A 12942-nucleotide genomic window follows, 5' to 3' on the forward strand; every position below is an offset into this window, starting at 1 on the left:
TCTTATTTCCCAGTTACTTGTAGGAGAAGGAAGACATTGTGCCACAGCAGAAAATCTTTTAAAACTCAGGATCACTTGGGTAAAATTTTCCAGGCCATGTGATTATTTCTGGGAGAACTATAAATTAAACATTATATTATTATTTATGTATTAATGCATACCTAAAGATATACTTATCAAAATCACAGCAAGGGTATTGCTGGCATGGAAAATATACATATTCTATTTCTATTATGTAATCTGCATCAATAGGACTATCTCTAATACAAGAGAATTAACAATGCAGACATTTTAGCATTGTATAAATTAGAATAAAACTTCTACTTATAATCTTCTACTTATTAAATTTGTGTCCACTTCAGATTTTAATAAGTATATCTTATATCTTAGAAATATATTATTTTTTCATATGATTTAATTTTTCTCCAATTTTTGAAAGTTTTGTTTAACAACACTAAATTTGGAATGTCCTCTTTCATCTTTTCAGGCAATAATCTACTTGCTACTAAAGCTAAATGAGCTTTACTGACCACATTATTATCCGAGTGCTACAGAAGCACATGGCATATGTGTTGAGAACCATGTGAAATAAAGACGTGAACATTTGTGCTGAAGGGTTTAAGAGTCCAGAGATAGACTCTAAAGACAAGAAAATTGAAATATAATCACTGTACATAGATAATACAGAAGGATACAATCAAATGTTACTTAAATCCTGAACAAGCCATATATTTCATTATCCTTTGTCAAAAATTTTATTCATTGAACAAAATGTTCTGAGCTGAGAATCATCACTTCCTTCAGAGTTCATAGTATGACAGAGAAAACAGGAGTACATGCTACAAACAGTGCTATCTCCTTTTTCAAAAATAAGCTTTTTAAGAAAAGGTTTTGTTATCAAATATATTACACATATATAAATTTTTGACCAAAAAACATTCACTACCCTTTAGTTGATGAAGAAAATATTGAGTGTAAATGGTTTAACTATGCAATAACACTTTAAAATCCTCTGACCAAAGAAGGATATTAACCTGTCATTTCAATCCTTTTCAAACAACACTGTCACAATTTTAGTGCTGTGAACCTGTTACTCACAGATCATACTTCAGTAGTTTCTCTCTGTTCACCGAATGTACTCTAAACTTTTAAACCAAGAAGTATTAAGCCTTGTGGTCCCAGAGAACTTTTCTAATCCCATCTTTTATTACTTTATTACTTTCTAGCTTTGACTTTCATAATGAATAGTGTTATACTATTTCAACCAAACCATTCTCAAGATATACCTGTGCTATATTTGTCTCCATGCCTTTCCACATGCTCTTCTCTTCACCTGGTTCTTCACTTGTTTCATAACCAGGGCTGATTTTGCCCTTTCTTTCCTCCCCTTGCCAGGAACATTTGGTAATGTCTGGAGACTTTTTGGTTGTCACAACTGGAAGGTGCTATCGGCATCTAGTGGGTGGAGTCTAGGGATGCTGCTAAACATTCTACAATGCACAAGACAAACCTATCCATGACAAAGAATTATCTCTTCCAAAACACCCCTAGGCAAAGCTTGAGAAATCGGACCTAGACAGCTCTTTCTTTTGCTCTTTGTTTAAATCCTAACCATTTCTTTTTTATGGACTCATTTAAGGACTACTTCCTTCATGAAAGCTGGTTTTGGTCTTTCCACTCAAATAATCACTCTTTTGACTTTGAACTTTCCTAGGCAAAGTACTTTCGGTGCTCAGTATTTTTATTGATTTATTCAGTTAAGATGATTCTTAGGTTCACGGAAAAATTAAGAGGAAGGTACAGAGATTTCCCATATATCCCCTGTCCCCATACATAATTTCTCCCATTGTCAATATCACTCACCATTGTTCTGCATTTGTTAAAAGTGAAAACCTTTATTGATACATCACAACCATCTAAAGTTCATAGTTTACATTAAGATTCACTCTTGGTGTTGTATATTCCATGGGTTTGGACAAAAGTATAATGACATGTAGCCACCATTATAGTATCATACAGAGTATTGTCACTGCCCTAAAAATCTCTCTGCCTATCTACCCCCCAGCTCCCAACCCCTGGCAACTACTGATCTTTTTACGGTCTACAGTTTTGCCTTTTCCAGTATGTCGTATAGTTGGAGTTGTACAACTGTAAGTTATTTAATCTTTTAAATTTGGCTTCTTTTGCTTAGTAGTAATAAGTATTTAAGTTTCCTTTATGTCTTTTTATGGCTTGATAGCTCATTTCTTTTTAGCACTGAATAATATTCCATTGTCTGGATATACCACAGTTTATCCACTCACTTGCTGAAGGATATTTTAGTTGCTTTCCAAATTTTGGTAATTATGAATAAAGCTGCTACAAATATCTATGTGCAGGATTTTGTGTGAACATAAATTTTCAACTCCTTTGGGTAAATATCAAAGAGTGCAATTGCTTGATAATATGGTAAGAATATTCAGTTTTTGACATCTCCTTTTTGCATCTGCTTTGACTCTGTCCATCCCCTAAAGCATAGCTTATAGTACATCTTCAGAAAGTCTTTCAGAATATACTGCTGACAGAATTCTTTCTTTTTAAAATTATTTCGTAGAAGTAGTATAGTAGAGAGCAGTGGTTTTCAAGCTTGAGCAGGCATCAGAACCCCAGTGAGGAGGGTTTGTTAAAACACAGATTCCTGGGCCTCATTTTAGAGTTTCTGATTCTGTAGATTTGTGTGGGACCCAAGAATTTGCATTTCTAACAAATTCCCAGGTGAGGCTGATGCTGCTATTTGGGTACCACACTTTGGGAACCATGTCCATAGAAGCATAGAAACCATCCTTAGGGCCAGAATACTCTGGATGTATATCTTAGTTTCTCCACTTCCAAGCTGTATGACACTGAATGAGTTATTTTACTTCTCTAAACTTCAGTTTCTTGTTTCCTGTAAAAAAGGGAACAATAATAACTACCTCAAAAACTAGTTTGTTAAGACTTAACAAAAATAAAATAAGACGTATAAAAATATGACATATAAGACATATAAATGTCATAAATACTAGGTTTCTTTGGTATTTTGTGTTTTATGATAAAAACTGAAATATACCAATTATTATTTTTTCTGTTGGAAAATAAAAGGCTAGAGAGTAGATATTTGTTGACATTCATAGATCAATAGCCAGCATTTTCAAGATTGGCATGCAAGCAAGCTATATGGAGAAATGGAGCAATTGTTTATCATACAATAGCTGTAATAATTATTCTGCGTGTCATTAACATGAGGAACAGAGTGTGTTGATATGTTATCATCTGATATAGAGCATCCTACTGGGCAGAATTTCACTCCAAGTTTCTCAAAGGATTAGCTCTTCCTAATGTTCAGTTTACCATGTCTGCTTTTAGCATAGACAAGAATATCTGGTCCAATCTGCTGTGGTAAAAATGGCAGGGTTGATTCTAGTTGATGTACACAGTATGAATCACAGCAGAGATAGTAGGGAGCTGCTTTCCTCACAGGAGCACCTTGGGAATGTCAAATAGGACCTTTGCTTGGACTATCCTGACAAGTATTTTTACCCACAATTCTGGGCCAGGCTTGGCTGAGTGGCTTTGTTCTACGCCTGTCTCTAGGTTGAAGGGGCAGGGGCAGTACCTTTTCATGTCTATGGCAAAGGTACACAAGAACAAGCAGAAACATGCAAGGTATGTTGAGGCCTAGGCTTGGAACTAGCATCCTGTCACTTCTGTCCCCTTCTTTTGGCCAAAGCAAGTCACACAAGGTAGGAAAAGGTAGTCAGTCTCTATGATGCCATTAATGCAATCAATTTACCCCCTCCCCCAAAAATTAATAAAACAAATAAAGGCTCTACATGAATAAAACTATAAGATTTTCAACATAAAAGCAAGGTCTAAATAAAGAGGCATACCATGTTCTTGGATGAAAAGAATTATAAAGATAATTATTTTCAAAATCAATTTATATATTTCATACAATTCCAATTAAGATACCAACTTGGGTTTGTTTGGGGAACTGGACACAATGACCTTAATGTTTAGTCGGAAGTGAAAATATATCTTAAAAATAACCAAGAAATGTGTCTAAAAGAATGGTGATGGGGACTTCCCAGCTATCCAGAACATAGTATAAATTCATTAAAACCACAGTAATATGGAACTAGCATAGGAGTAGACAAATTATTCATCCAGACATAGAGCAGGAGACATGAAAATTTAACATGACTAGAGTGTTTCATTTCAGAGAAAATATTTATTTAACAATTGGTGCTGGCACAACTAATTATCCATCTATAAGAAAATAAATTTTGTAAATTTTAAATGTAAATTCCAGTTAGAAGACAAATGTAAAAATTAAAACGTTAAGAATTTTGGGAAAAGCTAGGCAATAACATATGCACTCTAGGGGCAGGGGAGAAAAAGACCTTAATAATTTAAAAAAGAATCCTAGAAGCTATTTTGAAAAATTGATATATCTGAGAATATAAATACTAAAAATTTTGTATGCAAAATAAACTATAAGCAATGCCTGCAGACCGTCATTAGATTTAGAACAAATATTTGCAAAGCAGATGATGGATTTAGCAAAGGTTAATAACTATAATACATAGAGAGCTCTTACAATTTGACAAAAAAGACAACTCAATAGAAAATAAACAAAGGATATGAATATGCAGTTCACAAAAACAAATCCTAACAGCCCATAAATATATTAAAAGATGCTTTAATGCACTGGTTGTCATAAAAATGCAAACTAAGTTAACGTTGACATATTGCTTATACCTTCCAGGCTGGCAAATGTTAAAATAAATAAAATTAAAAAAAGGTAAAATGGCTATTGCAAGTTGAGATACAGGAACCAAAAGTACAGTGATCATAATCATTGAAGTGAATTTTCAGTTAACCTCTTTGGTACCTAATGTCACATTTTTTCTTTCCAATTATATAGCCTTTTCACTCTCTTCTCCATGTCCAAGATCTCTGGGTGATGTTCATTCCTCTCCATCAGGTCCTATGTATCCCCATAGTGAAGTTTATTTTATAAACTAAAATACAAGTTATTGGTTTTCAACACAATGATATGCAATGATTAAAAACTGCAATATGAGCTTCTATTTGGAAAGAGATGGAGTTATTGGTCCATATCAAGAGTGGCAAGGACACTGTGGTGTCGAAGAAATTGTTGCTAACAGCAGATCCTTTTTCTGTTTTCTGGGAAATCTCTCTGTGAGCCCATTCCATAGCCTCTGGAAATTAGTGGGGTGAGAGTAGAGGATTCTTCTTGTCCATTACATTTCATGAGCACAGGTGAGGTCAACTCCCAGTTTTAATAGTTCACTTCTAGTTGGTGTGGTTTGGGGGGAGGCGAGGATGGCTCTAGAGGTTGATTGATGGGGATTGTGGTTGGGGTATTGGGTTAAGGATGTGGGTAGGGGAATATGGGAAATGGACCCAGGAAGACAAGGAATTTATCTGCTGGCTCCTTTTTGTGTCTCATTCCTCAGAAGAACCTCTAAACTCATGAGCTGTGTTTATCTGGCCATTCTCCTGGGGGACCCAAGTCTCCTAGCTCTTCTTCTGAGCTGAGGTAGTGGGAAGAATCAGAACCTCAGAGAGTCTCTTCAGGTCTGTATGGGACACAGGAGCTGCAGGGCCCCATTATGGTGAGAGGGAGTCTGGAGGAGATCCAGTACAATCAGCTGTTACTCACTGAGAGGGTCCAGTCTTATATAGTTCCCACTCATCTCAAGCATATGCGGATTCTAAAAATGGCTGTAAGAAATGTCTATAATCATGTACATAATAGTATTTACACAACTGAGTTCTTAATTATTCATGTTTGATTTTATATTTTATCTCTATTAATTTTCATTTCGTTAATTTAAGAATTGATGAGATGGATAATAGGAAAGAAGCTAGCTACTCTGTAGTTCGGGAAGAAGAGGGAAAGATGAGGAGCAAACTCTTTTTTATTAGGGTTTGAATAGCCAGGAATTATGGTAGATTGGGCACATATATTAACTTTGTGGTTTTTAACTTTGGGTATGTATCAGAATCACCTACCGACTTTGTATAAAATGAGGATGTCCAGGTCTTACTTCAGTGAGCCTCTGTGTTCTTTATTAACTCATGACATGAAGTAGATATCATTCATTGCTCTCTATACAGAAAGACAAGTTAGGATTCAGAGAGATTAAGTAATTGGTTTAAATTGGGCTAGATGAGAGGGAGGAACTGAAGAAAGTAATTTTTGCCCCAACTGCTGGGGAGTTTTGGATGTCTTAGTTGCTATTAACATGACACTGTTCTTGCTCACAGTCTGGTGAGGACTGGTGACATTACGGACATGCTTAGAAAAAGATATTGCACATTAAACAAAGGAACAAATATTCTCAGCATTAGCTTGCTCTCTTATATTCTTAGCCCCCCCTTTTTTTTGTTAAAAATTTCAAATATTTTTGTATGTAATTAAAAAAGTAAAACATGAAGAAAAAGTTTCTTCCTCAATATTAGGTGTTTCTAATAAGTCCTGGGGGAGTGTGAGGATGTTTATGCACTTTTTAACATATATAGATCATTTCGGGTCACCCTCCTAGCCCAATCTCCACTTCATTCTATATCCACTGCATTCAAAATAAAATGTAAACTCTTTTACACTATTTAAAGTTATTTCATGATCCAGCCCTGCCTGCTTCAACTTTTCCTACCATCTTCTTTAGCTATATTTCACCTTAATGGCTTCGTGCTGTCTGAGGGTTTTGCTTCGGATGATCTCTCTGCCTGAAATACTCTCCCAATCTCATCTGGTTGTCAGGTCTTACCTCAGCTTATCTTATGCAGTTTGTCCATTAGTTTATTTTATTTTCTTTAAAGCATTGCTTTGAAAGTATCTTATTTATCTGTTTACTCATTTACTCTTTCTCCACTTACAAGTAAACTCAATGAGAATAAGAACTCTGTCTTGTTTCCATACTGTCGAGAAAAGAACAGTGCCTGGCACATAAGAGGGCATAGTATGTATTTGTTGAATGACTAAATATACCCTCCCGAGGGCACACATACGAACAGATACATGCACATATATGCACACACTTTAAAAGATTTATACCAACCTTAAACAAGATCATGCTGCTATCCTGTTTAAAAAATTGATTATGTGTCTTGGAGATTTTCCCAGAAAAACACATAGAGATCTGCCTAGTACTTTTCATGGCTTAAAGATTTTTAGGATATAAAATTTAGTTAAAAATAAAAAAGCAGAAGGTAGAAATGTAATACTATTTTGTGGATGTACTGTAGTTTATCTAGTCCCTTATTGATGGATATTTTGGTTGACTCCAGGAGTTTGCTATTTCAAAAAGGCAACAATGAATATAATCAGACTAGTATCTTAGAATACTTTTGTTTCTCTCTCACTTTTAAAATTTTAATATTTCAGATGCATTCACATTTGAACATTTTATCAGAATCACCATATTATGTGACTGTTACTACTGGGGGGAGGGAGATATCATTAATTAAAATTAATACTTAAGGATTTTCCAAGATCAGTAGGATGATTATTAGGGAGAAAACATTGTTCTTTTTACTTTAGCTCCAGACTTACTGTAAGTGATATTATTATATGTGAGATGTCAATTTTTAAATGAATTTCTTGGAAAAGAAAGAAGTGTTTTCCTTATTACTCTGACTTTTGAAGTGAAATCAAGAATTGCTTAACTTCTCAAGTGTGAAATTCAGCAAGACCCATGCCTGCTGACCCATTAGGAATTTCAAAAGGCTGGCTAATGCATTATTGATTGAACTTTTTCTAATTAGTTCTAGGAAGTGGGCAGTCCTTGGAGTGGGGTGGAGGGTATAGGCCTTGGGTCACATCATATTATGTCCCCTTTTCTGTTCCATTGGTCTTGTTAAATAGTGCTATCAGGTCATGAAGTACACAGACAGCCTTGGTGGCAAAAAAAGAGTTTCTAAAAGGGCTATGGCCTGAGGATGGTGCAAAAAGTGAGAGAGAAGCAGTTCCTCCAGCTGAGCTTCGTGGATAGGAATAAGATACACTTTTATAGAATGTTCATTCGTAAGACTCAGATCTAGTTAGCCCACAGACCCAACTTCTGCCTCACCCCAGGGCTGCTTCCTGGAATTACAATCCCATCTTTCAACAGGAGGAGAGGAGAAGGTGAAGGGCAGGTGGCCCAGATCAATCTATCTGATCCATGTATCCTAGATCAGTGTTTCTCAAAGGGCTACTTTTGTACCCTAATTTATCAGCGTTTATTTTATTTTATTATTTTTAAAAATATTTTTTATATTTTAATTACCATCGATGTACAAAGTTATATTAGTTTCAGGTATATGACACAGTGATTAGACATTTATGGAACTTCTAAAGTGATCACCCTGATAAATCCAGTATCCATCTGATACCATATATAGTTATTACAATACTACTGACTGTATTCCTCATGCTATACTCTACATACCCCCATGACTATTTTATAACTACCAATTTGTACCTCTGACTCCCCTCCCTGCTTTACCTTTCTCCCCAACCTGCCCCCCCCCATCTGGAAACCATCAAAATACTCTCTTGTATCTATGAGCTTGTATCTGTTTTGTTTGCTTGTTTATCCTGTTCTCTAGATTCCACATATAAGTGAAATCATGATATTTGCCTATGTCTGTCTGCTTTACTTCATTCAGCACAATACTCTCTAGGTCCACCCATGTTGTTGCAAATGGCACGATTTCTTTTTTATAGCTGAGTAATATTCCATTGTATGTATGTACAACTTCTTCTTTATCCATTCGTCCATTGATGGACACCCTCTATATCTTGGTTTTTATAAATAATGCTTCGTAAATATATGGATGCATATATCTTTTTGAATTAGTGTTTTGGGTTGCTTTGGACAAATACCCAGAAGTGAGATTACTTCTGGGTATTTGTGTTCTTTGTCTCTTGTTATAGCCTTTGTTTAAAAGTCTATTTTGCCTGGTACAAGTATTGCTACCCCAGCTTTTGTTTGTTTCCATTTTCATGAAATAAATACCTTTTTCATCCGTTTCCTTTTCAGTCTCTGCGTGTCTTTCAATCTAAATTGAGTCTCTTGTAGGCAGCAAATGTTAAGAGTTTTGTTTTCAAATCCATTCAGCTACCTCGTGTCTTTTGATTGGAGCATTTATCCTTTTAACATTTAAAGTAATTGTGTGTATAGATATGTAGTTATTACCATTTTATTATTCATATTTTTGATCTTTTTTTTTTTATTCTTAAAGAAGTTTCTCTAATGTTTGTTGCAATACTTGTTTGATGTTGATGAACTCCTTTAGGTTTTTCTTGCCTGAGAGGCTCTTTATCTGTCCGTCGATTATAAATGATACTTTGCTGGGTAGAGTAATCGTGATTGTAGGTCCCTGCTTTTCATCACTTTGAATATTTCATGCCAATCCCATCTATTCTGCAAAGTTTCTGTTGAGAAATCAGCTGACAGTTTTATGGGAGCTCCCTTGTAGGTAACTATTTTTCTTGCTGCTTTTAAGATTTCTCTTTGTCTTTAACTTTTGGAATTTTAATTATGATGTGTCATGGTGTAGGCCTCTTTGGGTTCATCTTCTTTGAGACTCTGTGCTTCTTGGGTTTGCTTGTCTATTTCCTTCACTAGGTTAGGGAAGTTTTCTGTCATTATTTCTTCAAATAGGTTATCAATTCCTTGCTCTTACTCTTCTTCTTCTGGTACTTCTATGGTGTGAACATCGGTATGTTTGATGTTGTCCCAGAGGCTCCTTAAACTCCTCATTGTTGTTGGATACTTTTTTCTGATTGGGTGTTTTCTGCTACCTTGTCTTCTAAACTACTGATTCGATCCTCTTCTTTATTTAATTTACTACTGATTCCCTCTAATGTATCCTTTTTTTAAATTAAAAATTATTGAGGTGACATCGATCGACAAAATCCAATAAGTTTCAAGTGTACAATTCAACAGTATGTCATATATATATTGCATTGTGTGTTCACCACCCAGAGTTAGATTTTCTTCTGTCTCCACACATTTGACCCCTTTTACCCCTGTCTGCCTTCCCCCTCCCCATCTTGCCTCTGGTAAATACTAATCCACTGTCCATGTCTATGAGTCTCCGTTTGTTTGTCATGTTTGTTGCTCTTAGATTTATATTTCACAATATCATATGGTTTTCAACTTTTTCTGTCTGACTTTTTTCACTTAGCATGATTATCTCAAGATCCATTCATGTTGTTGCAAATAGCAGTATTTCATCTTTTTTTTTTTTATATATATATATAGCTGAGTAATATTTCCATTGTTTCTTCTTTGTACACGTCTTCTTTGTCCAGTCATCTATTGCAGGGCACTTTGGTCACTTTGGCCACTGTGAACAAGGCTGCTGTGAACATCTGGGTGCATGTATCTTTGAGGATAAATGTTCTCAGGTTTTTTGGGTAAATACCCAGAAGAGGTATTGCTGGATCATATGGTATTTCAAGTCTTAGTTTTTCGAGGAAACTCCATACTGTTTTCCATAGTGGTTCTACCAGTTTGCAGTCTTACCAGCAGTGTATGTGTGTTCCTTTTCCCCCGCATACTCTCCAACCCGTTATTACTTGTCCTATTGATGATAACCATTCTAACAGGTGTGAGATGACATATCATTGTGGTTTTGATTTCTCTCTAATGTATTCTTAATTTTAGTTCTTGTATTCTTCATTTTTGACTGGTTCTTTTTTTATGTTTTGTATCTCCATTTTTATGTTTCCTCTCCCTGTTCTCACTGAGATCATTGAACATTTTTATAACTAGCATTTTGAACTCTGCATCTGGTAGATTGCTTGCTTCCATTTTGTGTAGTTTTTTCTAGAGCTTTGTTCTGTTTTTTCATTTGGGACATGTTTCTTTGTCTCTTTATTTCGGCTGCCTCCCTGTGTTTGTTTCTATGTCTTAGGTAGGGCTCTTATGTCTCCCAGTCTTAGTAGAGTGGCCTTATGTCTTAGGTGTCCTCTGGGGCCCAGTAGCATGGTTTCCCTGGTCACCTGAGCTGTGTGCTCTGGGTATGTCCCTTGTATGGGTTATGTGCCCTTCTATTGTAGTTAAGACTTGGTTATTGTTTGCACTTCCATGGGGGGTATTGACCCTCAGGCTAATTAGTTGTGAGAACTGGCCATGACTACAGTGGAGGAGCTGTTGTACTGGGGCTGATCCTATGGAGCAGGATTCGCATTAGCAGGGCTCTAGTGCCTGCTCAGTCTGCCTTTTGAGTGTGTCTTTTGTGGAGGTGGTTGGGTGGTGCTCTTGTGTGGTTTGAAGCTGGCCAACAGGTGTGTTGGTTCTCAGGCCTCTTTGGTGGGTCTCTGTTGCAGGCCAAAGTTAGCCATTGCTTGTTCCCTGCCTGGGGCCCCTTGGTATGAGCTACAAACTGATATTCAGATGGTTGCTACTTGTGCCGGGCTTGGAGGTGCCTGAGAGAGGCTAAGCTATGAACTGAGGCCAGCTGTTGCTAATGCCGTGCTTTGGGGCTGCTTAGCAAGAGGTACAGGACATGCTGAGACAAGATACTGCTTATTTGGCATTTGCGAACCTTTGAGAGATTTCAAAGTTTACAACATGAGCCAAGAAAAGTTGTTTGTATGGAAAAGCCACTGGAAATGGCTGGGATGGGGCCACAAGTTGAGCGGGACAGGGTCTCAGGGAATCACCAGGGTAGGGCAAATGGTTTTAGCCAGGTTGATAGAGATTCAGATATGATGCCCACCTGCGTGTACAAAGGGACAGTGGCTTCTGCTAACACTGTTATCTGGGAGAAAGCTGTCTCTACTGCCCTTCCCTGAAGTTGGACAATTTAGTTCCTCACCGTATGTCTCTGGCATTTTTTGCGCTACTGCCCTAGAGCTGGAGCTTGGAGTGAGTAAGACCGTGTGTGGACCCTTTAAGAGGAGTGCCTAGGACTCCATCTGCCCCACATCTCACTCAGCCACAATCTCTACTGGTTTTCATAGACAGAAGTTTTGGGGACTTCCCTTGCCTGCACTGGTACCCTGGGCTGGGGAGCCTGGTGTAGGGTTTGGACCCCTCACTTTCCGGGAGACAGGGAGGAATGTCCACAGCTAAAATATCCCTCCTGACTTTTAATTACCACATGTGGGTCTGGGACCAGTAGTTCCACATCTCTATTCCTCCTACAAATCTGGAAGTGGCTTCTTCTGTATAACCTTACTTATAGGACTTCTCTTCAGCTGGATTTTAGGTGATTCTCAGTGATTCTTCTGTAGTTTAGTTGTAACTTTGATGTGGTCATGATAGGAGGCCAGCTCGGCATTTACCTACTTTGCCATCTTGACCAGACTCTATCAGTGCTTATTTTAAAAGTATTCATGTAAGCCTAAGCAGGAACTCCCACCTTCTGCTCCCAACACCAATCTGATCTTGTCATGTCACCACCCTTTGGGCAGCCACAAATTATAGTAGTGGGAAGCAATGACCAGCTCCTTGAGACCTGGCCAGGCCTGCCTTTTCTTAGTGGCAATTCCAGGTCTATTTACACACCCAACCCCAAGAAGGAAGAAGGCCAAGAGAGAATCTCTGTGTGCCTTATGCACTTTAAATGCACAGTGAATTCTTGTACTTTTAAATGTGACCAAATGAGTATTTTGAGCCTTATCAATCTGCTAGCAATTCTTTTTTCCTTGGGGAGAAGAAGAAAGAAGTTGGCATAAAGTAGGGAAAGTGGCAGATGTGTTTTCTCTTCTATATCTGGATTAAGTTTAAAAAGATATGTTTTCAAATAGGAATGCTAGAACTCAGTTTAAGCAATAGAAGTCTGAAGATAGGGAATATTATGGACCCACCTTAGTCTGTGTTCCACTCCCTTTTGTCTTTCTGTATTGCTATACATTTTGCACACACACACACACACACACACACACACACAGAA

At 37.1% G+C, this 12942-nt stretch overlaps 1 protein-coding gene across 1 annotated transcript in view; it reads left to right on the plus strand.

Annotated features, from left to right (window-relative positions):
* Positions 1 to 12942, plus strand: part of ELAPOR2 (endosome-lysosome associated apoptosis and autophagy regulator family member 2) — a 299011-nt gene that overhangs the window by 97977 nt on the left and 188092 nt on the right. The window lies entirely within an intron of this gene.

Source organism: Pteropus medius, unplaced genomic scaffold (assembly GCF_902729225.1).
Source record: "Pteropus medius unplaced genomic scaffold, Ma_sr-lr_union100, whole genome shotgun sequence".
NCBI lineage: Eukaryota > Metazoa > Chordata > Mammalia > Chiroptera > Pteropodidae > Pteropus > Pteropus medius.